This window comes from Monodelphis domestica, chromosome 6, assembly GCF_027887165.1.
Source record: "Monodelphis domestica isolate mMonDom1 chromosome 6, mMonDom1.pri, whole genome shotgun sequence".
Lineage (NCBI taxonomy): Eukaryota > Metazoa > Chordata > Mammalia > Didelphimorphia > Didelphidae > Monodelphis > Monodelphis domestica.
In genome coordinates this window covers 87,211,510-87,238,876 of record NC_077232.1, presented here as the reverse complement: position 1 = coordinate 87,238,876, position 27,367 = coordinate 87,211,510, and the positions used below count along the sequence as shown (strand labels likewise).

The 27,367-nt window shown below is 39.2% G+C and overlaps 1 protein-coding gene and 1 non-coding gene across 2 annotated transcripts in view; one reads left to right on the top strand and one right to left on the bottom strand.

Moving 5' to 3' along the window:
- Positions 1 to 27,367, top strand: part of SORCS2 (sortilin related VPS10 domain containing receptor 2) — a 1,375,930-nt gene that overhangs the window by 117,442 nt on the left and 1,231,121 nt on the right. The gene's annotated exons all lie outside the window — the stretch shown is intronic.
- On the bottom strand, positions 22,813 to 22,918 carry LOC130455324 (U6 spliceosomal RNA). Its single transcript, XR_008913238.1, has one exon. It is a non-coding gene; the product is annotated as a U6 spliceosomal RNA (small nuclear RNA).

Here is a 27,367-nt window from a genome sequence, read left to right as displayed (position 1 = left end):
TTAATAAAATCCTATGAGTTTTAAGTGTGATCTGAAGTGGGAGGGTACTAGAAGGAGGAAGACTTCATGAACAGAGGTCTGAATGTAGAATTGAGCTTTTTGAGTTTGGGAAGATCTGATGGTGATGATTTCTAGACTAGCTTTCTTTCTATCATGCCAAGTTTCCATCTGCTTTGAGCCTAAAGTTGGGCTTTGTTCCCACCAGTCTTTTGGGGAGATGGCCCTGTTTTTTAACTTTTACAATATTTCAATCATCCTGGCCAATGTGTTCAAACAGAAACCCAAATATTATTGACTCTGGGCAATGGGGACTAGATAAGAACACTCTGGTTACCACAGTTGCCAGTTTTTCATCAGGTTGAGTTATCTGCCCATAGTCTTCAAACCTTAAGCCTGCCTTTTCATACTTATTAAAATGATTTATAAGGTGAGTGGTGAGATCAATAATTTCCATGAAAATACAATTTCTCTGGTTTAGCACACTGCCTCTTGTACTGGCAAATGAGCAGCATTGTGGGACTTGAGAAAGATCATGGCCCTTTAGAATACAAACATAATCCACGTCCTGACATTCTTTCCAGCCCTGACATTCAGTGTCCTGTGTTCTAAGATTAGCATTGACTTTAACATACTATCTTCTAAGGTCCCCTCTAGTCCTAGAATTCTATCCTTCAGTGTGTCTTCAAATTTTCAGATTTTAAATCTCAGATCTTAGATCTTAAAGTGTCTCAGTCCTGGCATAAGACAAAGAAAATATCCAACAACTATCTTTACATAAGAAATGGGAGCGAGAAGTTCCTCTTTAGCTCAAGTGATTAGCCGATGCCCTAAAGCCTAAAATTAATGATGAGTGCAATATCGTATTAATCTCAACTCTCTCCAGGGGCTTATTGGTTATGCATAATGTTTCCTGGGAAGTACAATCAAGAGGGGCAGAAGAAAGTATTACATTAAGTGAATGGAGTGGGAGAAACAGTACCAACAGTAGAGGTCAAAGAAGTCTTGGAAAAGATGGATCTTGAATTGAAGCTTCAAGAGTGGGTAGGCACTCAGCTGAGCAGTTGAAGATAATATATATTAATTTAAGTGTTTTGCAGTTAAGGATACCATGTGAGAATATCTTTGTTTGATCTAGTCTTCATTTAATCTTAATCTTAATGTACTATCTTAGATGGAATGTAGTTGGATCTATTGTCTGTGTTCTATGTTGTATGTTCTATAGTTCTTTTCAGCCAAAGTAGGATGTGTATCATTTTCCAAGGTGATGTTGGGAAGTCATATTTAGATTCTGGGTTCCATGTCAGAAGGGGAGAGGACCTTAAGACCATTTACTCTATTTATTTCAGTTACTATATTCATTAGGCTTTAAACTCCGTGTGAGTAGAGCCTGTATGTTTTTTTTAAACACCATTTCCCAAGAAAATAGCACAGAGCTCTGCACACAGTTGGCACTTCATGTATGTTTGCGGGAGTCAGCTAGCCCATTTTAGGTCTTTATTCAAAGGCAGTGTGGAAAAGGTGATAAAAGCCCTGGTGTTGGCATTAGAAGACCTCAACTTCAGACTGGTTTTGGTGCTAGCTAAGGAATTCTTGACAGCTACTCAGCAACTCAGTCTCAGTTTCCTTATCCAAAAAATGGACATATTCATGCAATTAAGAAGACTGCAGTGAAAGAAGAAAAAAACACTTTAATTTGCAATAAAACTATAGAAATGTATTATTCTTATTGTTAAGTGAGTCATAAATGTTAAATTGAATTCTGATGAAAGAAATTCCCTGAAATTAGTAATAAGAAAGCAATGAGACTTTATAAGTAATAAACTTATTCATTCCATAAATTAAATGTAGACATTACATCATTCCTTTGCTCAAAAATCCTTATTGCTTACATAATAAAGTTCAAACTAAGCATCAAAGGATCCCGGAGCTGAAAGTGATGTTGTAGGTCACCTATTTCAACCTAGTACCCAACACTGTAGCTTTGATGCATTTCTAAAATCCTTGCTCTATTGCAGTCCCTGGCCCAAGTATTGGGGACACAAGGGTACCAAGTAACCAACTAGTCCTTTCCCTGGGCAAGCATATATTTTATTGGGCATAAACAAGGTGGACACAGAGAAGCAAATGTAAACAACTCCAGTGTTATAGAATAACTGCTGGATCAGAGAAGACTTCACAGAATAGGGGGCATTTGAGTTGAACTTTGAGGAAAGGTAAGAAGTCTGTTGCTGACGTATTATGCCCAAAGAACAGCAAGAAGTCCAGTGTCCTTGCATCTCAAACTATGTGCTTGGGGAAGTAAGGTGTAAGGAGCCTGGAGAGGTAGGAGTGGGACAGCATGTGAATGGCTTTGAATGCCTAATAGGATTTTACTCAAACTCAGCTCTGATTCCCAAATCTATTGCTCTTTCCATTAACCAAGACAATGTGTATCAAAAGAAATGATTCATGGCACCTAAAAACTATCATATGGTGTTGTTGCATACCATCCCCATCATTTGGCTGAGGCAAGGCTGCTCTTCTTTTCCACAAAGAAATGAAACTTATTTAATAATCATTATCTCTCGTAATTTGTGGATTATCCCCAAGCCAACTCTCATTAAGATACTGTATTTTTGGGAGGGCCAAAAGGATGCTGGACTTCAGTTAAGGATTATGGAGATCTGAGTTTGAATTCTGACTCCAGTGATACTAGCTTTATGATTCTGGGAAAATCTGTCAATTTCTCTGAATCTTATCTTTAAAATGGGGATAGACATTTGTTCATCTTTACTCAATGTGTCCATGTATTTGTGTCTAATATTAAAACACGTATGCATTGTAAAACCATACATTACACTAATATTAGTTTTTATTTCTGTTATCCAACTGATGTGCCTTTTTGAATAAATAAATATTAAGGGTGGTTGAGAAGAAATCAGGTTCTTGCTCAGTCATACCTCTTATTGAGGAATAAAAAACTTCAAAATATTTTTATTTTGTTAAATATTTCCCAATTACATATAAAGATATTTTAGCATTCATTTTTAAAAATTCAGAGTTCTCACTTCTTTCCCTCCTTCCCCCACTCCTTCAGTAGTCAAGAAATATGAAGTCTATTATACATGTGAAGTCATGCAAAACAGATTTCATATTAGCCATGTTGCAAAAACACACACACGTTAAGAAAAATAAAGAACGTAAAAAGTATGTTTCAATCTGTATTCAGAGTTCATCAGTTCTATCTCTGGAAATGGAGAGCTTTTGTATGCTGGGTCTTTTGGAATTGTCTTGGGTTTCTTGGATTATTGTCTTGATTAGAATATCTACATCTGTCACAGTTGATCATTAAATATGGAACTTCTGAAATTTGCTCCATAGCAGTTATAATTGCTGTTCTCCAGCTCAGGTCTAAGCTCTCCCTTTCCTCTGAATGATGACATTTGTCTCTATAGGGACTCAGGGAGCTTCTAATGTGAGTAATGAGTAGCCATTATCTATTCTAACTTGGACGATATTTCTCTCATTGAATAGAATCAACATTTGGGCCACAAAGAAGGGATTAGAATATTAGAACACTACTTCTTGAGATCCTATTTCCTATGAAGAACAGAAGAAATCAGAGGATTCTACTTCTGCACCTTTTGTTTCCCTCCATTTAAGAGCAGATACTCATCTTTGCCATTTAAAGTTGTATCTTGGCCACTGGGTATGACTTCACTTGGGACATGTGTGTCCCTTGTCATATTTTTGTTATTTAGGTTTAAAACAAGGGATGTAGAAGTTCCTTTGCTTGTTCCTCTGGCCAGATCACATCCAGATTTTGTATTAAGTTCTGGGTGTTACATTTTAAGCAGGACATTGTTACATTGAGGAACATCCAGAAGAGAGATAACAGAACAGTGAGAAATTTGGAAACTATGTCATAAGAACACTGGTTGAAGGAGCTTTGGATACTATACTTCAGGAAAAGAATGTATGATGTTAAATATCTGGCTGTCTTGGGCAAGAAAGATATCCCTATCCAAGTCCCTGGTATGGCAAGCCACAACTCAAGTTCTACCCTTACCCCTCATTTTCAATGCCTTAATTATAAACATTCTCCCCATTTTTACATTATATTTGTTTTTTTCAAGTTGTCACAGACTCTTCATGACCCCATTTGGGGATTTCTTGGCAAAGATACTGGAGTGGTTTGCCCTTTCCTTCTCCAACTCATTTTACAGATGAGGAACTGTGGCAAACAGGTATGATTTGCCAGCGTCACATAGCTAGTAAGTATCTGAAACCAAATTTGAACCCATAAGTCTTCCTGCTTCCAAGCCCAGTTCTCTGTCCAATGTACCACCCAACCCATTGATGGCAACATTTTAGAGACTGAGTGCCCAAACTAGAAACCTTCACTCTGCATGTGAGTCCCCCCCCCCCCACTTTATACATGACAGGGGAGGAGGGAAGTGTTCCCATTGGGCTGCTGGGCAGAGGGGCAGGTGATGTAAGAAATGTCCTCAAGCCCATGTGGAGAGGGAGAAGGGAGCAGGCCCCTTTGGCACATGTGCCACATGTTCACCAACATAGACCTAACCCTTTGAGGTTAGTTTGTACTAACTCACCTGCTTATTTTATCCCCCAGGACAGTATAGCCTCCTTGAGGTCAGAGAAAGATTTGTTTTTATATATGTCCAAACCCTAACACAATATTTCATAAATATGCATATATATTTATATCCATATATCTAGCTATGCACACACACATGTTTTAACCAAACACGTGATTTCACTGGTCTAGGGAGTCTCTAGCAATGAGACTTCCTTTGCTAATGCAGTCATAATGTTTTAGAAAATTGCTTGGAGTACTAAGAGGTTAAATGACTTGTAAGGGTCAAACAGCTTATATATGCCAGAAGCAGGGCTTGTAAACCAGTTCTTCCTGTGGTTCAGTGCAGACCTATATACTTTTAAGCTAGGCAAGAATTGTTAAATTGGAGTCCAGGAACTGGATTGAAAAAAATATATTTTTTTCATTACAGAATTTTAATATAATTGGTTTCCTTTATAATACTATGTAATTTATTTTACAGATTTAAAAACAATATTCTGAAAAAGAGTCTCTAGGCTTTACCAGATGGCCAGAAGGATCTGTAATACAAAAAAGATGAAGAATCCTTATTCTTCATATGCCACATTGCCTCTCTCCTGACACATATTGGAGTTTCATCAGTGTTTGATGAATCGAATTGAAAGTGCTTCTTCCCTCTTCAAATTTCCTTTGGTACTTAGTCTCAGTCATTCTTTTTCTTTCATTCTAGTCAAAATCTACCTCATATTGAATTTATTTGTATAGATGTCATACCTCTCATTTTTGTAGGAGACTATGTTCTTTGGCATGCTTAGCTTTTTCTCTTTGTACTTACCTCCAGCCCCTAGAATAGGGATTTCCCAGAGTAGGTGCTTAGATCCATGAGATCACTTACTCTTTGGAGCTTCAGAGGGCAGAAGGAGGACCAGGAAATTGAAATTACAGGAGAGTTGAAGATGAAGAGTCACTCACTCAAGATGTTGTCCTGCACTCGGTACTTTGCTGGCTGTGTGATCTTGGGCAAAATGTATCCTGTTGCTGAAATGATTTCTCCATTTGTCAAATGAGATAGTTTAACTACATCAGTGCTTCTTAAGTTTTTTTTCCCCTGCTATGAACCCCTTGGGTAATCTGGTGAAGCTTATGCATTCTTTGTCAGAATAAAGTTTTTAAATATATAAAATAAAAATATGAGATTATAAGAGAAACTAATCATATTGAACCTAAGATATAATATTTTCCATCCTAATTCAGGACTCCTAAGCATGGATCTCAGGATCTCAGGTAAAGACCCCCATCTAGGTCTGTGCTTGTATGAGTCTGAACATGTTTAGGTAGATAAAGACACTAATTAACCTTCAATGAAACCTTATCACCAAGTGCTAATTGCTATAGTAGAAATCGAATAGGTAATTACTAATGAGTTATAGAGTGATCTGTGATCTCAGGGGAGTGAAGTTCATCAAAGAATCTTAAAGTTGGAAGGGACCTTAGATAGCCAATTGGATTTATAGGTGGAAAGTACCTTCAAATTAGTCTAGTCCAATCACTTTGTTTTACAGAAATGAAGTGGAGGTCAGAAATGTTAAGAGACTTATTCCAGGCCACAGAGTAATAAGAGTAATAACAGAACTAGGAGGCAAACTGAGGTCCCCATTGGGACACAGATCTCCTTTCAGGATACCTAGGTTTCTCCCTTCCTTCCCCCTTACCCTAACCCACTTTCACCTCCAATTGAGTGGAAGGACTTCCTCTCTTGCTTCTGTCTTGGGGAGGGCTTCTGGGAGGAGGTTGTTTTGATCTGTGTCATGAAATGAGAATGATACTATTGATTCACCTCAGTTATTGAAATGATTGGTAAGGTCTTTGGCATTTAATGCTAATTATTGTAAAAGTCCCCCCCCCCCCCCCCAATCCCCAAACTCAATCCACAGTCCCAACTTTTTCCCTGCCTCCAGTTTTTTTTCTTGATTGAAACTCAGGCTGTGCTGTAAATCTGGCAGGAGAAGAAGGGAAAGAGTGGGGTGGAGGTCTTGCTATGAAAAGTTGTCTGATAAAGCCCTGTGATTAAGAGTTGATCTGGTGGGAGGCATGGAAGTCAGGAGGTTTCTATTCTAAACTTCTGCACTGACTTTGTGTGTGACCTGGGGCAAGTCACTTAATATCTCTGAGTCTCAGCCTCTCCATATGGGAAACAGAGATAATCGTATGGGTCCCCAGAAAGCAGCTGGAGGGATTTTTTCCACTGGACTGTTTCAAGTAGTTTAAAAATAAATGACAGTAATGATTTCACTCCCCAAATATTCAGGAACCAGGGACCACTGGAGAATGTTGACTTTAATGGTTGCAGTGCCTGGTCTTTTGGGGGACCCTTGCAGAGTAGAAATCTTGTCCCCATCTTGATTCTCATTGAGACATATGTGGACCCTGGAAAATACCTCTGAGGTTTGTGCTTTAAGAGTCTTGGTTTCATTTCAAATCTGCTTTTAGCATGAATGTAATTTATGGAACACTTGTTTTGCTTCTCTCTCTTCTCTTTTCTTCTCCCCACCCCCACCCCCACCTCCTTTGGTTCCCTCTGCTCTCCTTGAAATTCTCCTTTCTATTTTCTCCTATCTTCTATACCCTTCTGTCTCTTGGACCTTTGAGGCAGTTAAGTTTATGTTTACCTAAAAGGTTATTTTACAGAGAACTCACACAAGAAATTAAACTTAAAGGGAATCCAGAAGAAGTGATACAAGGACACTCTCAAGGTCTCTGGAAAACTGATATGGATTGTGAGACATTGGCAAGGGACCACCAAGCATGGCACGCCCACATCAAAGAGGGCACTGTGCTCTATTAGCAAAGCAGAGCTATAGTAGGTCAAAAGAAACACAATTTCCACACATTTAGAGACATCTCCATCCCAAATGTTCCCATTGGCTCTCTGTGCCCAACCTGTGTCAGGCAGGGGCTTCCGAGGCTCTTATTGGTCTGATCAGCCGCAGTCAGACACATTGTACATAGTGATGACATTTTGGTCCTCTTTGAATACAAGGGACAACAACCAACCAATCAGTCTCTTGGATCTCATCAAGATCCTTTCCCAGAGTGGACAGAAACATTTAAACTAAAGATCTATGTAGTGTTACAGCTGAGAGAGACTTGAGAATATAGAACATAGAATGTCAGAGCTCAAGATGAACTTAGAGTAGAAAGGAGAACATCAGAGCTCAAGAACATTCAGAACATAGACTGCTAAAGCTGCAAGAGACCTCTAATATCATTTAGATGACAACTAAGATCCCATCAGGTTCTGAAACAATCATCATGTGACCCACTTTCCTAATTTTATAAGCAGGGACACTGAGTTTCAAAGAGAAGTGACTTGTCCAAGGTCATAGTTAATATTCTCTCTGGACCTCAGTTTCCTTAGCAGTAAAATGAGAAAGTTGGGTTAGATGACCTTATGATGCCAGGTGGCAGTGCTGGTACTAGAATACTGGTCTCCTGATTCTTAGTCTTTGTCTCTGGCCCTGGCACACTCTAGCTAGGTTTGGCCCTGGTGGTTAAAGTTTGGAGTCAGACATCTTGGATCTGAATCTCAGCTTCAACTTTTGCTACCCATGTTATTTTGTGAAAATCACTTCTTTTTGTGCCTTAGCTTCCTCTTCAGTGAAAAGACTAGATAATTTCTGAGTTTTCTCTTGCCTAAAAATCTGTAATTCTGTGAAGGTGGAAAGTATTAATATAGCACCTACTATGTGCTAAGAACATTTTACAAATATGAACTCATTTGATCTTCTTAGGCTGCTTGAAGACTCTATCTTTTATTACCATGGGTAAGAGACTTTTAGAGCAGCTGGGTATAACAATGGATAGAGCCCTGAACCTAGAGTCAGGAAGACTCATCTTCCTGAGTTCAGATTTGGCCTCAGACACATACTAGCTGTAGGATCCTGGGCAAGTCACTTAACTCTGTTTGCCTTAGTTTCTGCATCTGTAAAAAGGAAATGGCAAGCCACTTCAGGGATCTTTGCCAAGAAAACCCCCAATGGGGCCATGGCAAATCTGACACAACTAAAAAATGACTCAGTAAGAGACTTCCATTTTGGATTGCCAATTCTTTTCAATTCATTAGCCAAGGACTAAGTTAGGTACTGACCTTAAAAATTCAAAAACAAAGTATGTCCTTCCCTTGAGGGATTTTGGGACAACATGGTATAATATTGATGTAGATCAAAAATATGCAAGCATACTTCTTTCCTATCCCACATATTGAGAACCTCAAGAAGGAATTCATTCACTACTGTTGATATTTTTCTCAGGAAAAAAAGCAACAACAGAGTTTGGTATATTAGAGATTTCTGAATTGAAAATCAGGAAATCTGGATTCAATCCCTGGCTTCTAGTGTTTGTATGACCCTGGGTAAATTAGTTCAGCTAAGAGAGCTTCTCATGCCTAATATAGTGATTGTAGGATCATAGACCCAGAGACTACTTGAGTCTAACTTCTCATTATAGAAATGGGAAAATTGAGTTTCAAGGTGGTAAAATGACTTGTTTGAGGTCCACAGATAGTGAAAGAGCTGGATTTGAACCCAGATTTTCTAGCAGCAAATCTAGAACTCTTTCCATTGTGCTAAGCTGTACTACTCAAATACCTAGCTGGTTCTCTGTGTGTGTGTATATGTAATATATATTATATAAATATATGACATGTATATAATAAATTATATTTATAGATATACATTAAATACATATTAAATATACTATACACTATAGATATTATATATCAAATATATAGATATATATATATAAAATGTGTGTGTATATATACATACATTTGTTGTTGTTTAATTCTTTTTCAGTTGTGTCTTATTCTATGGCCCTTTTGGGGTTTTCTTGGCATTTCCCTCTTTAGCTAGCTAATTTTACTAATGAGGAAACTGAGGCAAACAGTGCCAAGCGACTTGTCCAAGGGACAGCTTAGTGAGTGTCTAAGGCTGGATTTGAATTTAGGAAGATGTGTGCACTTGATTTCAGGATTGACACTTTATCCACTGCATCCCCTAGCACTACCCAGTATGTGTTTATACACACACGCACACACACACACACACACACACACACACACACATTTTTAATATAATATCTATGGTTTGTCAGAACCAGTGTTGACTAGAAGGGAAAAAAAATGCTAGACCTGGAATCAGAGGACTGATTAAAATCCCATGTCCAGCCCTTGTTAGCTATGTGACCATGTAAACCTTTGTTTCCTTATCTGTAAAATGGGAACAACATTAGCCATTTTATCTACCTTATGTTTGTTGGTGGGAAAGCACTTTGTAAGCTTTTAAGTTGAGTTGTTTGAAAATTTTAAAATCACCACCATATTATTAGTGAATTATATAAATGAGAGCAGTCACCATTATCACTCTATGTCTTATTTCTGTTACAGATAGAAACATCTTTTTCCCTCAGAGGCTGAAAGACCCCCTCCCCCAAACTAATTTGTCCATGACTAATGAGTATCTTTACTATGTGTTTGCTATCTGCTTGGCTGAATGATTTCTTTCCAGTGGGAAGTATTGAGAGCTGAGTCAGCGTTTGTGGGAATAATTTTACCTGCCATGCATATATTACCTGCAGTAAGATTATTAGGAATTGGAGCTGGAAGGGATCTTGGAACTCACGGAGTCCAGCCCCCTCATTTTACAGAGGAGAAAAACCAAAGCACAAAGAAATTAAATGATTTGCTCAAGGTCACAGAGGCAGCTGAGTAGCAGAGAAGCTTTGTACTTTGGATCCCTGGATTTTAAGTCTAGCTCTTTGTGGTTGGATGACCCTTTCTCTAAAACATGGGCTGTCAGAACTGGGAGAAGCATTAGAGGAAAGTATACAGCAGAAATCTTAAGAGTAAAGGGACTTTAGAGCATAGAATGACAGAGCTGAAAGGGATCACAGAACAAAGTATGTCCAAGCTGGTGGAGACTTTGGCATATAGAATATTAGAGCTTGGAGAGACTTTAAAATAGAATGTCAGAGCTGGGAGGGAACTTAGAACAAAGTTTATGCAAAGTGGTAGAGATCTTAAAATAAAGAATGTTAGAGCTGGAAGGGATCTTAGAACCCAGAATGTCAGAGCTGGAAAGAATCTTAGAACAAAGGATACCCGAGCTGTTAGAGATTTTAGAACAAAGTGTGAAATGGTAGTGATCTTAGAATATAGATGTCAGAACTGGAAGGGATCTTAGGACACAGAATGTCAGAGATGGAAGGGATCTTAGAACATGGAATGTCAGAGCTGGAAGGAATCTTAGAACAAAGGATACCCAAGCTGTTAGAGACTTTAGAACAAAGTGTGAAATGGTAGTGATCTTAGAATATAGATGTCAGAACTGGAAGGGATCTTAGAACACAGAATGTCAGAGCTGGAAGGAATCTTAGAACATGGAATGTCAGAGCTGGAAGGAATCTTAGAACATGGAATGTCAGAGCTGGAAGGAATCTTAGAACAAAGGATACCCAAGCTGTTAGAGACTTTAGAACAAAGTGTGAACTGGTAGTGATCTTAGAATATAGATGTCAGAACTGGAAGGGATCTTAGAACACAGAATGTCAGAGCTGGAAGGAATCTTAGAACATGGAATGTCAGAGCTGGAAGGAATCTTAGAACATGGAATGTCAGAGCTGGAAGGAATCTTAGAACAAAGGATACCCAAGCTGTTAGAGACTTTAGAACAAAGTGTGAACTGGTAGTGATCTTAGAATATAGATGTCAGAACTGGAAGGGATCTTAGAACACAGAATGTCAGAGCTGAAAGGGATCTTAGAACATGGAATGTCAGAGCTGGAAGGAATCTTAGAACAAAGGATACCCAAGCTGTTAGAGACTTTAGAACAAAGTGTGAACTGGTAGTGATCTTAGAATATAGATGTCAGAACTGGAAGGGATCTTAGAACACAGAATGTCAGAGCTGAAAGGGATCTTAGAACATGGAATATCAGAGCTGGAAGGAATCTTAGAACAAAGGATACCCAAGCTGTTAGAAACTTTAGAACAAAGTGTGAACTGGTAGTGATCTTAGAATATAGATGCCAGAACTGGAAGGGACTTTAGAATATAGAATGTCAGAGCTGGGAGGGGACCTTAGACCACAGAAGGTCAAAGTTGGAAGGGATCTTAGAACAAAATATGTCCAAACTGTTAGAAACTTTAGAACATAGAATGTCAGAGCTGGGAGAGATCTTAAAACAAAATATGTGTGTGCTGGTAGAGATTTTAGAACATAAATGTTAGAGCTAGAAGGGATCTGAAAATGTACAATAGCAGAGCTGAAAGTGATCTTAAAGTGTATAGAAATCTGGTAAGGACTTTTAAAATAAAATATTAGAACAAGGAGGGATCTTAGAATAAAGAATGTCAAGGAGGAAGTACCATAGAACAGAGATTGTTAGGACTGAAAGGAACCTTAGCAATCATCTTGACCAATCTTTTTGTTTACAAAGGAGGAAAGTAAGACCAAGAAAAAGAGAGTGACCTGTCCAAGGGATGCAGGCAATGAATAATATTAGTACACCTGATGACTTCCATTTAGATAGTTCTCCGAAGTTCATAAATACTTTCCCCACAACAACACTTTGGGAATTCATTAGGAGTACGATTATTTCTATTTTAAGAATGAGGAAATGAAGACTGCCAATAGTGGAGCTGGAGAAATACTCTTGAGGAAGTTTCTTTGTAAAGACAGATGTTCTCCCCAGTTTTGTTTCCTAAATGGCACCTTTCCCTTGTTCTAATTATTTTTTTAAAGGAGTGTGTGTGTATGTGTGTCTTTTTCTCTCGTTTAGAGTTTATATCATTGCACTCTAAATATTTATGAACATCCATTTGGGGTTAACCTAATTCCTTTGTCTTCAAAGACTTCCCCACAAATAGCTCATTTACAAGCCTGAAATCCATCCTCTAACTGATATTTATAGGGTGTGTGTTGGACTTGTTTACCCTAACTGGAGGCTTTGGAACGGATTCTTGGATCTCGGAGCAGGGCTGGCTCCTGGAGCCCACGTTCTTTGCAGTCGAACTGCATGGCAGCTGCCTTTCGGGAATGTCATGACAGCCTGGTAGATGGGAGTCTCCAACCCTCATCCAGCTGCCAGGTGTCATTAACCTAGACTCAAAGAGAGATGGGATTGGAAATGACACTTACCTCATGCACAGTGTCTCCTGTTTCTTCTCATTTGTCTGAGGTAATTTTTATAGACTCACAGAGCCCTGGGGAGGAATGGGAGGTGTCTTCCAGGTGACCAAGTCACAGGGTTGTAGACTGTTTTCAGAGGAGATCCTGGAGGGCATCTAAACCCAACTCCATTTTATAGGAGAATAAACAAAGGACAGGAGTGCACTGCCTCCTCACTGCCATCACTCAGAATTCCTAGTTTCCTTTAAGGCTCAGGTGTAGGGCTCCCTTGTTTGTTGAGCTTTTCTTAATCTACTCAACTGCTAGCCCCCTTCTCCAAATCACCTCACATTTGTTTTGTATATATCAATGTGATTGGTGCCCTTTCATTCTCTTCTTTACAGTGTGGTTACATGTAGACGTATTTCATATCCTCCATTAAATGTAAATTCCTGGAGCAGCTGGGTGGCTCAGTCTCTAAAGAGCCAGGCCCAGAGATGGGAAGTCCTGGGTTCAAATCTGGCCTCAGACACTTCCTAGCTGTGTGACCCTGGGCAAGTCACTTAACCCCCATTATCTAGCCCTTAAAGCTCTTTTGCTGTGGAACTGAAACCTCATGTTGATTCTAAGACAGAAATTAAGGGTTTAAAGGAAAAAAAAGTAAATTCCTAGAGGGATGGAATTGTTTCACTTTTGACATGATATCCCCAGGAAAGAGCCTTGCACATACCAGTTGCTTGAAGATGTTTGTTGAGTGAATAAGTGAGTCTTTGTCTAAGTTCAATCAGATAATAAGTGTCCAATCTGGAATTAGAATTTTGGTCCTGTGACTCCAAGCTCAGTATTTTTTTCATTGACCTTACTTTACAAATGGGGAAACTGAGGCCCAGAGAGAGGGGATAAGACTTATTTGGGATCAAGGTGATAGCATAGCAAGGATGAGAACAAAGGCTTCCTAACTTCCAAGGCAGGAATGAAATGAAAGGAACCCTAGATCTGGTGTCAAAAGTCTTGGGTTCAAATATTAGCCCTATTACTTTAAGCAAGTATCTTCCCCTCTCTGAGACTCAGTGTTGTTTTCTATGAAATGCAGGGATTGGATGAATTAATGGTAGCTGAAATTTGCTGAATACTTTAAGAGTTGCAAGAGAGTTTATACATATATAAATTCTTATAAATACATACACATACATATATATGTAAAATATATGTGTATATGATCTCATTAGATCTTCCCAACAATTCCATGTGATTTATCCTATAATCATTATAATTTTTATTTTATATGTAGGTAAACTAAAGTTCAAAGAAATTTAAGTAACTTGTCCATAAATTACACTCTTCGCCAGTGTTAGTAGTGAGATTTGAACCCAGGTCTTCCCAAATTCCAAGTCCAGCATGATTTTTACTATCCCTCAGGTACTCCCTTGGTCTCTTAGGCTCCTTCTTACTCTACATGCTGTGGCTCTTCCACCATATTTTCTGTACCTCATACTTTCAACATTAACTCTATATTGCCCACCATGTTCTAGGTCATGAGTTCTGCTGGGTTGGAGCTGAGACTTATCTAGAACCCAGCCCTATTTGAGGAAGAATTTAATAAATATATATTATGTATTCATGACATGGGTTCTTTTTGTTGTGCCATCTTTGTTTTTCCCATTAGACTATAAGCCCAGAAATTGTTCTTAATAGAGATCAAAGGGTTATAGATTGAGAGCTAACTGAGGTCATCCAGTCCAGCTCCTAGAGATAGGAAGTGATGCACCCAATGCAACACAGCCGATACATTACGGGGCCAGGAGTTGAATGCAGGTCTCTTGAATCTAGGTCTAGTGCTTCTTGCATTACGCCATGGCTATGTCCCTTGGACACAGTGAATAAGTGGTTAAATTTAATCTTTAAAGCAAGTCTCCTTACCCCAAGTCCAGTGTTTCTTGATACTTCTAATCTCTTTGGACAATGGGAAAGTTCATTGCATCATAGGATTTAGAATTAAAAGAGACCTTTGAGATCATCTTTTCATGCTTCCTTGGGTTCCATGCTCTTCTTTCAGAGAGGTCCTAATAGCTCTTCCTCTACTCCTCCTTATTTTACAGATGACAACAGTAAAGACTTGAAGAGGAGAATGACTTACCCAAGGTCATAGAGCAAGTGAAAAACAAACTGGAGTTCAAAGCTGGGTCTTCTGATTTGAAATCTAAGCTTCTTCCCACACGTACTGAGGTTCCTTTCAAATTTGGGCTAGTAGCATGCCCAGTAACGTAAAGGATTTTTTTAGTCAGTTAAGATAGTAGGGGAGGAAAGTCACTTCTTTTTTTCACATATTTTTCTTCTTGCAAATAACCCTAAGTACTTTATAAGCATTGTCTATATTAATCCCTACGCTGGCCCGGAGAGGAAGCCAGTGGGTATTTTTGTATTACTGTTTCCAAGGTTTTATTTTGAGAACTCAGATGAATCCCCCCTAAGCTCATTATGATAGTGTGGCCACATCTCTAACAATAATCTATTGCTGGGACCGACCCATTTAGGTGATATTACAAATATCCAGAAGCACAGCTGGACCTGGATTAACTGAAACTCTCAATTATCTATTCTGGTTTTCCTCCAGCCCACTTTGAAACAAGGGAGGAAAAGGATAATGGAAGAGGGACTTACACATATTATTTTCTATCATTATATCTAGTGTATGCACCATAAACTGCATTAATCTGTAAGTTCTCTACGGGCAGGGGTTGTGTCTTAGCTAAGCATTCCATTTCCCCCAGGGTCTGGCACAAAGTGCTGTCCAAATTTGATTCTTAATAAACGTTTGTTAGACTGTATATGTGCTATATCCCTCTACTGGGTGGATTGTGACTTCTACAAAGGCTAGAATGATGTCTTAGTTAAACTTTGCAAGTCCCTCCCTCCTGCCTGGAGGGAGATAAAGCTACACCTGGTGGGCTCTGCCTCCCTGGAACTTAGGATGGGGAGAAATAAGGCAGAGTGAGACCCATGTAAGATACAGATGTAATGGACTACTACTGTGTAAAGGGATGGTTTCAGACAAATTTGGCTAGACTTGCAGAGGGAAAGGACCAGAGCCTGGAAAATAATTTATATAATTACAACATGGAGAAGAAGAACTCCAGAACTAACTTTGGAAGTCTCAAGTGTTCTAATCAATGGGATGTCCAGCCACAATTTTAGAGGATGAATCATCACACCTCCTGCCCACCTTCTGACAGAGAGGCAATGGACTCCATAAATAGAATAAGACCAACAGCTTTGGTCATAGCCACTTGCTTGAATATGTATAACCACATATGGATATTTATGTATACACACATATATGCTCTATGTGTGTGTGTATGTACATATGTGTCTATTTAGAGAAATGCAGCAAGGTGGTACAATGGGTAGAGCATTGGACCTGGAGTCAAGAAGACTCATCTTTCTGAGTTCAAATCTGGTCTCAGACACTTCTTAGCTTGCATGACTATGGACAAGTCACTTAACCCTGTTTGCCTCAGTTTTCTCATCTGTAAAATGAACTGGAGAAGGAAATGACAAACCTCTCTAGTATCTTTGCCAAGACAGCTCCTATGAGACCACAAAGAGCCAGATACAACTGAAATGACTAAATAGAATGAATACATGAAAGGAGGGAAAATGATTAAACCTCTGGCCATGTTCTCAATCTTCATTCATCCTTCTCATCTCATCTCTTCTCTCCCTTTCATCCATGACTGTCTCGTTCTCTGAAGAGACAGCTCAGATCCTTGTACTCAGAGTGGTTCTCCACCTTGTAGGAGAGCGGCTGGGAGGAGCAGAACCAGATGCATCATGGGGCCGCTTTGTGCTCTCTTGTCAAGGACCTCTGAGCATCGCATAGATAGTAATTAAGCTTCCAGACTCCCCTGGGATGTAGGCGTTTGTCTCTGCTCAGTTTAGATAGATGAAAGAGGGAGAAAAAAATTTTTTAAAGCTCTACAAGGCACCATTATTTTAATAAGCCAACAGGTTAGTGCTAGCTATTTACAGTAGTCCAGTCTTCCCCCTTGCATCTGGAATATTGTGTTGTTTTATGGATAATCTATTTTAGGAATGATAGGTAAGCTGGAGAGATAGAGAAAAGGCAACTAAGATGGTAAAAGTCTTTAGAACCAGAATTTATGAAGTTGAGTGGGAGGCAATAATTAGCCTGGACAAGAGATGAGTTAAGTGGGGCAAGAATGTCGTTTTCAAGGGTTGGAAGGGCTGTGATGTGGAAGAGGGAATAATAATAATAACTAACATTTATATAGCTCTTTCAATGTTCCAGACATTGTGGTGGTGCTATTCATTTGTTTCAGTCATTTCTGACTCTTTAGAACCCCATTTGGAGTTTGGAGAAACTGGAGTGGCTTGCCATGTCCTTCTTTAGCTTATTTTACAGATGAAGAAACTGACACAAACATGGTTTTGTCCATCAGATGAGGAAGGGCTAAACAACTTATGGCATATATTTGTGATGGTATACTACTGCATCATAAGAAATGATGAGGATACTTTTTTTTTAAGGGAAAGTTAAATGACTTGCCCAGGATCAAACAGTGATTAAGTGTCTGAAGCCAGATTTGAACTCAGGAAAATGAATATTCCTAACTCTAAGCCCAGTGGTCTATTCACTGCACCACCTAGTTGTCTGCAGACTAGACTTGTTCTGTTTGATTCTAAATGGTAGCACCTGAAAACAATGGACAGATATTGTAGAAGAATATGTAGGCTTGATGTTAGGAAAAAGTTCTCTTAAGAATCAGTGCTAACTAAGGAATGAAATGGGCCATCCCCACACTGGAAATATTTCAAGTAACAGGGAGACAACTTATTTTGCTTCATTTATTATAAGGGGTACAGTGAACCAGTTGATCTCCAAGGAATTCCTTATAGGAACTTGGGAAAACTGCTTAGATTATTTGGTCCTCAGTTTCCTCATCTATCAAAGGGAATACATCTTTCTTTCACTTTCTACCTCTCAGGATAGTTGTACATAAAACATTTTCTAAAAAGTAAGTTACTGTACAAATAAAATATATTTTTGATTATTATTATCTCAGAACTGATAGGACTCTTAGGGATTTTCTAGACCAAAACAACACTGGACAAAGATTCCTAATAAAACCCCTAATAAACAGTCATTTCAATACAAGAAAGAAGCCTGAAATCAGAAAATCTGGGTTTGAATCTGAACTTGTCTATTTTCTGTAGCATCTTGGCTCATTTATCAAACCTCTCTGGGCCTCAGTTTTCTCATCTGCCAAAATGGGAGATCTGAATTAGATGACTTAAAAGATTCATTTCTAACACTAAATGCTATTCTTCTAGATGTGTGGTGACCTATAGTAACAGAGAACCATCCCATTCTACTTTAGGGTGGCTTTAATGATTAGTTTCCTTCTATTGAGCAAAAATCTGCTTCCCTGTAATTTCCACTTTTTACAGCAACTCCCCTTTCAGAACAAATAGAACTGGTTTACTTGTCTCACATGACAACCCTTCAATTATTTGAAGACAATGACTAAAGGGAAAAGTCAAATGCTGTAAGACCTTGAAGAGCAACATGATCCCTGGGCTACCACAGGATGGAGAACTCTGCTAATAATCATGGGGGAGCCCTGTCCTAAAATAGTGCCCAGAGTGGGATTTGGCATTGCTCCTAGACAGGTCAGGATCTGTGCTAGCCTTCCTTCAAGGCTCAAGTCCTAGCTTGCTTCCTCCACAAGACCTTCTCTCACCACTGTGACCTTGTCATCTTCCCATCTTCTGGGAGGCAGGGTTCTTCAGGAGAAGGAGCATGAAGCTAGGTGTAAGACACCCTGAGTTCTTGAGTTCTATGGACCCTATTTTCCTTATAGGACCAATGAAACCACAATGCCAGTCAATGAGATGTTAGCAATCAGGAGAAACAGGAGGTGAACAAATATATAAATAAATTCTTGCATCCAGAAACATTCCATAAGGCTCCATCCTTGGGCTTGTCCTTTCCATTCTGCTGACTGCTTACTTAGATTAAGACATGGGAGGCATGATATCAGAGATTCAGGTGATATCAAGTCAGGAAGGGGAGCGAATAACAGCATCAAGATTCAACATGATCTTTTCAGGCTGGAATGCTTCCTGGAAACCAACCATCTGACATTCAACGGGGATAAATATAAAGCTCTCCAATGGAGATTTGAAAATGCTATTTGCCAAAGTACAGAATGGGGACTATCTGACTTAGCAGCAGTTTGTAAAAAAAAACACCCAGAGATTTTCATGGCTGAAAGTTCATCTTGAGGTAGCAGGATGCTCTAGAAGCCAATGAAGACACTAGGATCTGTGACTGCATCAAAGGAAGTCTAGGGCTGCGGAGTGGGGAGGGAGTGGCTCCTTGTATTCTATTCTAGTCAGACCCCGTCTGGGATTTTGTGGGGAATTCTAAATGCTACACTATAAAAGAGAGATGTTAAAATGTCTAGAGGAAGGGGACAAGATTAGAAACCATGTTAGCAGAGGACCTCTGTTTGCCTCAGTTTCCTCAGCTGTAAAATGGAAATAATAACAGTACCTACCTCCCAGGGTGGTTATACAGATAAAGTAAGATAATATTTGTAAAGCCCTTTATAAACCTTGAAGTGCTATATACATATTAGTATTATTATTAGTGTTTTTGTTGTTAGATAGGATCTGAATCCAGATCTCCTGACTCCAGGTCTAGCATTGCTATGCCATACTAAATTCCTACAATAAAGGGGAAATCAGTATTTAGATTGCAGGTTAGACTAGGAGATATCTATTTCAACTCTGTAACTGTTTTTCTTTCAGTTGGCCAAAGAATTTGATTCCATGAGTTGTATATATTTCTCCTCTTTTTTTTTTTTAAAGCCATTACTTTCCATCTTAGAGTCAGTACGTGTATTGGTTCCAAGGAAAATGAGCAGGAAGGGCTAGGCAATGGGGGCTAAGTGACTTGCCCAGGGTCACACAGCTGGGAAGTATCTAAAGCCAGATCTGAACTTATATTTCTACTCTTACTATGAACATCTTTCTCTTTAATCCCAGGTCCAGCACTCCATCTACTGTCTAGCTTTTACATGCTCTTAATAATACTTGGGTGGCACAATGGATAGAACATTGGACCTGGAGTCAGGAAGAACTGAATTGAAATCCAGACTCAGACACTCTTGCTCTGTGACATTAGCCAAGTCACATAACCTCTGCCTCAGTTTCCTCATCCATAAAATGAGCTGGAGAAGAAAATGGCGAACTACTCTGGTGACCCAAATGGGGTCACAAAGAGTCAACTGTGACTGAAATGACTAAACAACCAATATAATTCATCCACTATGTCAGAGAAATTTTATACCAATTCTAATTGTTCATATATACATTTTTATATTTTTTACTATTTTATTGTTATATTTATAGTATTTACATATTTATATACAATCTAAATATGTGTCAACTTATGTTAATGTAATTTTATAGAATATAAATGAATTATATGTAAATTTATATATGGCATAAATATATATTTAGATTACTTACTATTTTACATCATTTATATGTTAATACTATAGAACTAAAGTGGTTAAGTCATTTGCCTCTTGGGGACTTGAATTTCTCCTCTCTAAAATAGCAGGGTTGGAGTAGATGGCCCCTAAGGGACCACGAGACTCTAAATCTGTCATCATAGGATTTGCCATGGATATGTCACTGTGGCCTGGAGGTGACCCTGAAGGCTGGGTAAGTGGGAGACAAATTACAGAATATTCTATTGAGCTGGAAAGGCTTTGAGTAGGACCAGCCACTGCATGAGTCATCTAAGGGCATGTCTCAGTCATCAACAGATGGCTGAATCCAATTGTTATTTGGCCATCTCAGTTCATAAAGAATAAACCATAGACCTGTTGTCTGGGACAATATACCCATGTCTGTGGAGTACCTTCAGTGATCCTGAATAAAATGCGTGGCCCCATCTCAGGCAGAAGAATAACATTAGCTGCTATTTATTTATGTGCACATTAAAGACTTTTAATGACGGAGGCCTTCATTCCTCAGAGGCCCTCCTTCCCTGTTGTACAATTTATGTAAATGCTGGTGATTGCCCAAACTAATCAAACCAAGGGCAAAAGTAATCAGTCTTCCTTATCCAAGGTGAGGCTTCCAGTTGCACTTTAGCCAGTCCTCGAGTGCCAGCGTCAGTGAAATATCGGGGCTTCTGTTTAGAGCTAATTTGGCTCATAATATCACCTTCCTGTCTAGGACAAGATGGCGGGAGAATCTGAGAGCATCCATTTTGCACACCATGATATATTGTTTCTTGGTTGCTGCCCAAGGAGAATACAGGGAATAATCTGGGAGCTCAATCTTTAGGTTAGATTGTGGCTATTATACAGAAAAGACACCTTCCTATTTTTTTCTTCCTAATCAATCAAGATCCACCTAAAATGCTTCTTATCCTCCAAAGACCTCATTGTTCCTCTCATGAAATAACTCAATGCTTTTTACTGGCTTTCCCTCTTCCCTCTTCCTCTTTACTTCTTTGTCTCTGCTTCCCTGGCTTTCTTCAAGACCGAGTTCGTTCTCTCTCTCTCTCTCTCTCTCTCTCTCTCTCTCTCTCTCTCTCTCTCTCTCTCTCTCTCTCTCTCTCTGTCTGTCTCTCTCTCTCTCTCTCTCTCTCTCAACCCTTACATGGTGTCTTAGAAATAATACTAATTCCATGGCAGAAGAGTGGTAAGAGCTGGGCAACTTGGGTTTGATTTGCTCAAGATCACACAGCTAGGAAGTTGGAGGCTGTATTTGTACCCAAGAATCTCCAAACTTAGTGTTCTATCCACTCAGCAGCCTGGCTACTCCTATGAGCTATACCTAGAATTAGGTAGCCCTGAATTCAATTCTACCTTTAGATACTTGTTGGTTGAGTGACCCTGAGTAACTCACTTAACTCCTGTCTGCCTCAGTTTCTTCATCTGTAAAATAAGGCTAATAATAATAATACCTGCCTCCTAGACCTGTTGTAAGACTCAAATGAGATGATATTGATAATGTACTTTGCAAATCTTAAAACATTCTATAAATATTAGCTGTTATTATTTTTCCAAAACAACAATAGCTACTAATACTACCATTGCTATTCAGTTGTTTTCAGTAATTTCTGACAATTGAATTGTGATTCCCTTCAGGGTTCTCTTGATAGAGATACTGGTGTGGTTTGCTATTTCCTTCTCCAGCTCATTTGACAGATGGGGAAACTGAGGCAAACAGGATTAAGTGACTTGTGCAGGGTTATAAAGCTAGGAAATATCTGTGCTCAGATCTGAATTTTCCTGACTCCAAGTCCAGCACTCTATTCGTGGTTCTACTAGCTTCCTGATTTACCTTGGATGAGTCACTTAATCCTTCAAGTCTTCTATTTCCTTATCTATAAATTGAGGCAGATGATTCTTGGGACACCTTTTAGTTCTAAATCTCAAGATCTTATAGTTTGCCTCAGCTTACCCAGGCAGGTAGATCCAAGAATCTGAGTATTCTAGAATGGTGAGCACAAATGCAGGATGCCATCCCTACCTTTAGTTGGTTCACACAGGGACCATTTATGGAAGTAAAATAAAGTGTCCCCCCATAAAAACTCTCCTATGCAGTACTTACAAGTAACAGAGAAGCTAAAAGAAGGGGAACATTCTTGTGACCTGACATCATTGGCTTCTAGGTCCTTAGCAGGACTTTGAAGAATTTTTAGTGTTTAAATAGAGAGAGGGGCCAAAGGAAGTCTTTCCATTGGCCAAGTCCATTTGGGAGTGATGGTAAGCCACTAAGGTAGATACTGACAAAACTTGGATTCCAGTTGCATCTGAGTGATCTGGGAAGGTTCCCTTAAATTCCAGGCTATAGTTTCTTCATCTGTAGCATCAAGAGGTTGAGCTAAATGACCCTGAATTTCCTATCCAGTTCTAATAATTGGTGTCTTAAAATTCCTTCAGTCTCTACCATTGTGATTGCTGAAGTTCTATTTAGCTCTGATATTCTAGGTCCCAAAATGCCTTCTAGCTTTAAAATTCCACGTTTGAAAAAATTATTAAAAATATGGAATGTTTCAGGAATTTGTGTGTTACCCTTGTGCGGGGCCATGCTAATCTTCTTTGCATCATTCCAATTTTAGTATATGTGCTGCCAAAGTGAGCATGAAAATTCCGTGTTCTTCACTTTCTTCCCACTATAATATCCTCTAACTGTATGACAGCCTGAATGAGGGCACAGGGCAGGGAAGCAGCCTCATGTATTTGTGGATGAATGAGGAGACTGGTCTTGTTTAAAGGGCCAATCAAACTGTCCAAGGCAGTCTAGCTGGAGCCTTTAAGAAGGACAGGCATTCTTTGTAATCAGAGCATTACCTCCACATTCATCACTGGATACAAAGGCAGGAAAAGCAGTATGGGGCATAAATGGTATGATTTGGTTTTTTGCATTTGGTCAGCAGCACAAAACCCGAATCCTGTGATTTCTCTTCCGTTTATACCACACACTGGACTACAGGCTGTTACTCAGTCTCACCCTGCCCTCTCCTGCTTCTGGAAATTCAAGCATTTGAACATTTCCATCTGGAACCTACTCAGCCTTCTTCTTTGGCCTTCTCTTACCTAAAGGAGTTTAATTTAAAATTAAATTTAAAGTGTGACTTTTCCATGAAGTCACCATCCTCAATCCCCTTAGTCCAAAAGGATATCTTTCTCTTTTTCCTTCTCCTTCTCTTCTTCTTTCTTCTCTCTTCTTTTCCTCATCTTCTTCCTCTCCCTCTTTCTCTTCTTTCTCAAATTCTTCTATAAGCCTCTGTCTTCATTTCTTTATCACCTTTTTCATAGTCATCCTCACCAACACACAACTAACTACCACCCCTCTATATAGATTATAAGACCTTCAAGGGCAGAGACTGTCATTTTTTTCATTTGGAATCCATTGTATAGTGGACAGAGTTTGCCTTGGAGCCCAGAAGACCTGGTTTCAAGTTCTGCCTCTGACACCTACTTCTTGAGAGACTGAAAATTAAATTTAGTATTATAGTCAACCCTTTAATTATAGATTGCAGAGAAGATGCTGACCTGCTCTGGAAGAGGGAATTTCCTCATTGGGAAATTTCCTGTAGTAGCGACTTTATAGGTTCAGTGTCTTTCTCTATCTCTAGATCCTAGAACTTAATAAAGGTTATTAAGTACATGGACAAATGCCTTTTGTACCTACTTCTAGGTAGGGAAAGTGGAAAGGTGGCAGGGGTTAACTAATCCTCTTCCTTGAGGGATTGAGATGTAGAAGGCTTCTGCAGTCTAATGAGCTGAGGGTGGGTGGAGCAAGGACACCTGGTTAGGAACTATTTCATACAGGAAACCCATTTACACAGTGCAGGCTCCTCTGGAATTTCAAGATCCTGATTTTTCAAATCAGGTCCTGCTTGTTTTCCTCTGAGAAAAGTATGGGAGATAATTGTAAACTGATGCCCAAATTATGTTACATAGGGTACTGCCTGCTTCTTTAATAAAGTGGAGGAAGGGGTTGAAGATGGTTTCCTTCTTATTTGAACCTACACTCATTGAAAGACTAGGGTCTAGAAGACTACCACCACCACCACCACCACCACCACCACCACCACCATCCCTCCTTCTTCTCTTCCTTTTACTCCTCCTCCTCCGCCCCATTACTACCATCATTTTTATAGTGCTTTAGGGTTCACAAGGGTACTACAAATATTATATCATTTTTTGCTCACATAATGCCCTAAGAAATAAGTGCTATTATAACCCTCATTTTTATAGTGGTAGGACATGAGGCAGACCAAGGTTAAATGATTTGCCTAAGATCACAAGCTAGTAAATATATGAGGTCTGATTGAACCCAGATCTTCTTGATGCCTAGGTGGCACAGTGGATAGAGTGGTGGGCTTGGAATCAGGAAAACCTCATCTTCCTGAGTTCAAATCTTCCTAGTTGTATGACCCTGGACAAGTCACTTAGTCACTTACTCCTCTCTGGCTCAGTTTCCTCATCTATAAAATGAGCTGGAGAAGGAAATGGCAAATCACTCCAATGTCTTTGCCAAGAAAAGCCCAAATGGGATCACAACGAGTCAGACACAACTGAAAAAAATGCCTGAACTTCTTGATTCCTGATTCAACACTCTCTTCACTTCATCACTTCACTGCCTTTAGTTAGAGACCACACAGCAAGTGGGAAAACCAAGGAGTTACGAAACCCAGTTCAAATGGGAACAAAAGCACAGATTTAGATCTGGAAGGTACTTTAGAGGCCACTTACCCTTCATTTTAGAGTTGAGGAAAGTGTAGCTCAGGAAGATTAAATTACTTCTATCAGATGCAAGATTCAAACGCAGATGCTCTGATTTCAGAATCAGTGATTTTTCCACCTGCCCTGTACAGACTCCAAATTGAAAGGCTTCTGATGAATTGGGATGTCTGATGGGAGGCAGAGATCATCCTAAGGGGAGGGAAATAGAGAAAGTGAGAATGGAGATCTCTTAGCTATTGCTTAAACAGTGTTTATGATATGTAGCTTTGTATGTATATAGATATGTAGGGGAAATATTTTGTTCCCCAGTTCCAAAAAATCTACAGTGATGTCCCACTGCCCTTAGGGAAAAAAAAAAGCAAACTCCTTCCATCCTCTGTGTCTGGTTTCTATCTCCCTTTGTAGTTTTATTTCACATTACTCCTTTCACACTGTCTTTGTTCTTGGCAAAATAGACTTCCAATTGGTCCCCATCTCACTTTCTGTCTCCTGCCTCTTTATATCCCTGGGATACCCCATTCCAGGAATGCTTTTTCTCTTCATCACAGAGACTAAGGAGGAGCTACAGATAAGTAGAAGGGAACTAAAGATGATTAGCCAGGAGAAGTGATCTTGATATATGAAAACAGTCTTCAAGTATCTGGAGGGTTACCATGCTGTAGCTGATTTCATTTTGTTCTTCTTGGCCCCGGAGGACAGAATTAAGGGGCAATGAAGAGGCAAGGATGACAGGAGTGGATTTTGTTGGAATATGAAGAACTCAATAAAGATATCCAAAAATGGAATGGGCTGCTTCCTGACACCATGAGCTCCCCATCCACTGAGGTGTTTAAGCAGAGACTATATCACCACCAGACAGGGATGTCATAGAAGGGATTCTACAACTCCCAAGCTCTGGGATTCTTGCCTGAGCAAACATTTCAAGCACGAACATACTCTATTCTGTAGAAACTGATCCAATTCACTTTTTGTCTATTATCTTATGATTTTACTAAGTCAAACTCATCTTTCAAATGGACAGTGATAGAGTAGCCATTTATATTAGGAAAATAACAATATCTGGCTTTTATATAAGGTTTTATATTTAGTATATGAATAACAAATCCTTGTTGAATTAAATTCTCTCATTTATGCTATCTAAAAACTGTCTGATTGTACCATTAACTCCATTTTATAAATTAAGAAATTGAGGTTTAATATGTTAGGCTGTGCCATGGAACCTATTGTTCTATGCCTAATAATAAGTCCTAGAATAATAATAACCTGCCTTGAAGATTCTGAAAACTCTTTTCTAACCATATCAGTGCAGTCTAGATTTCTAGTCTTTGTCTTTTGGGTTCCGCCATCCCCTGGTTTCTAGAGTTGCACCTTTTACATCCGACTGCTCCTGTGACCTTCAGTCCACTTGTAAATGTCAACTGCAATGTCACCTAAAATTGAAATTCTTGAAGGTGAATGCTTTAAACAGCTGTGTAAATAGGGGACTGAAGGACTCTCACATCAAATTAAAGATGTCAGATGGAGGAATTTCCCCAAGGAGAGAAGGATTTCCCCAAATGGGGATCTGGAGGTGGTTATTAGATGCTTTTTTCACATCAGAGGCATTATAGAATACTCAAAGAAAGGGATTTGAATGCTGGATCCCCTTTCTTGGTTTTGTATACCAGGTCTGCAAATTGTGTGACTTGGGGCAAGTCACTCTCCTCTCTGATCTTCATTTTTTTTCATATGTAAAATGGGGTGTGGGTTGCCTAGCTCTTTAAATCATGTGAAATTCTATTAAATCCAAAGAAACACACCAGGTCCCTTCACTCTCAGGAAATGGACAGTCTATTGACTATATACTTTACAAGTCAAATGAGAATCTATGTGGTTAAAACCCATGTGATGAAAAGAAGATGTTGCTTTAATGCTAAGAGAGCTTAAAGTGAGCCAGGTTTGGGGTGTGTGTGTGTGTATGTGTGTGTGTTTACTAAACTGAACTGGAGGGAATTATAGTAGTTTATTGGAAGGAACACAGGACTGGGAATCTAGAGCTATTGGTTGTAGTTCTGCTTTGCCTGCAATTTGTCTAGACTCAGTTTCCACATCTGTAAGGTGATGGGGTTGGTTTGTGATAACTAAGGTCACATCTAGCCCTGATAGTCTTTGTTCTGTGCTCGAAGGTCCCTTCAAAGACATATTCACTTAATATCTCTTCCAGTCTTAACATTTCATGTTCTGTGTTCTAAAATCATGTCTTGCTCTAATGTTTTTCTGTCCCCTACATATTCAAGGTCCCTTCCAGCTACTGCAGTCTCTGTGATCTCTGTAAATTGACACAGTTTAGCTCTGATGAA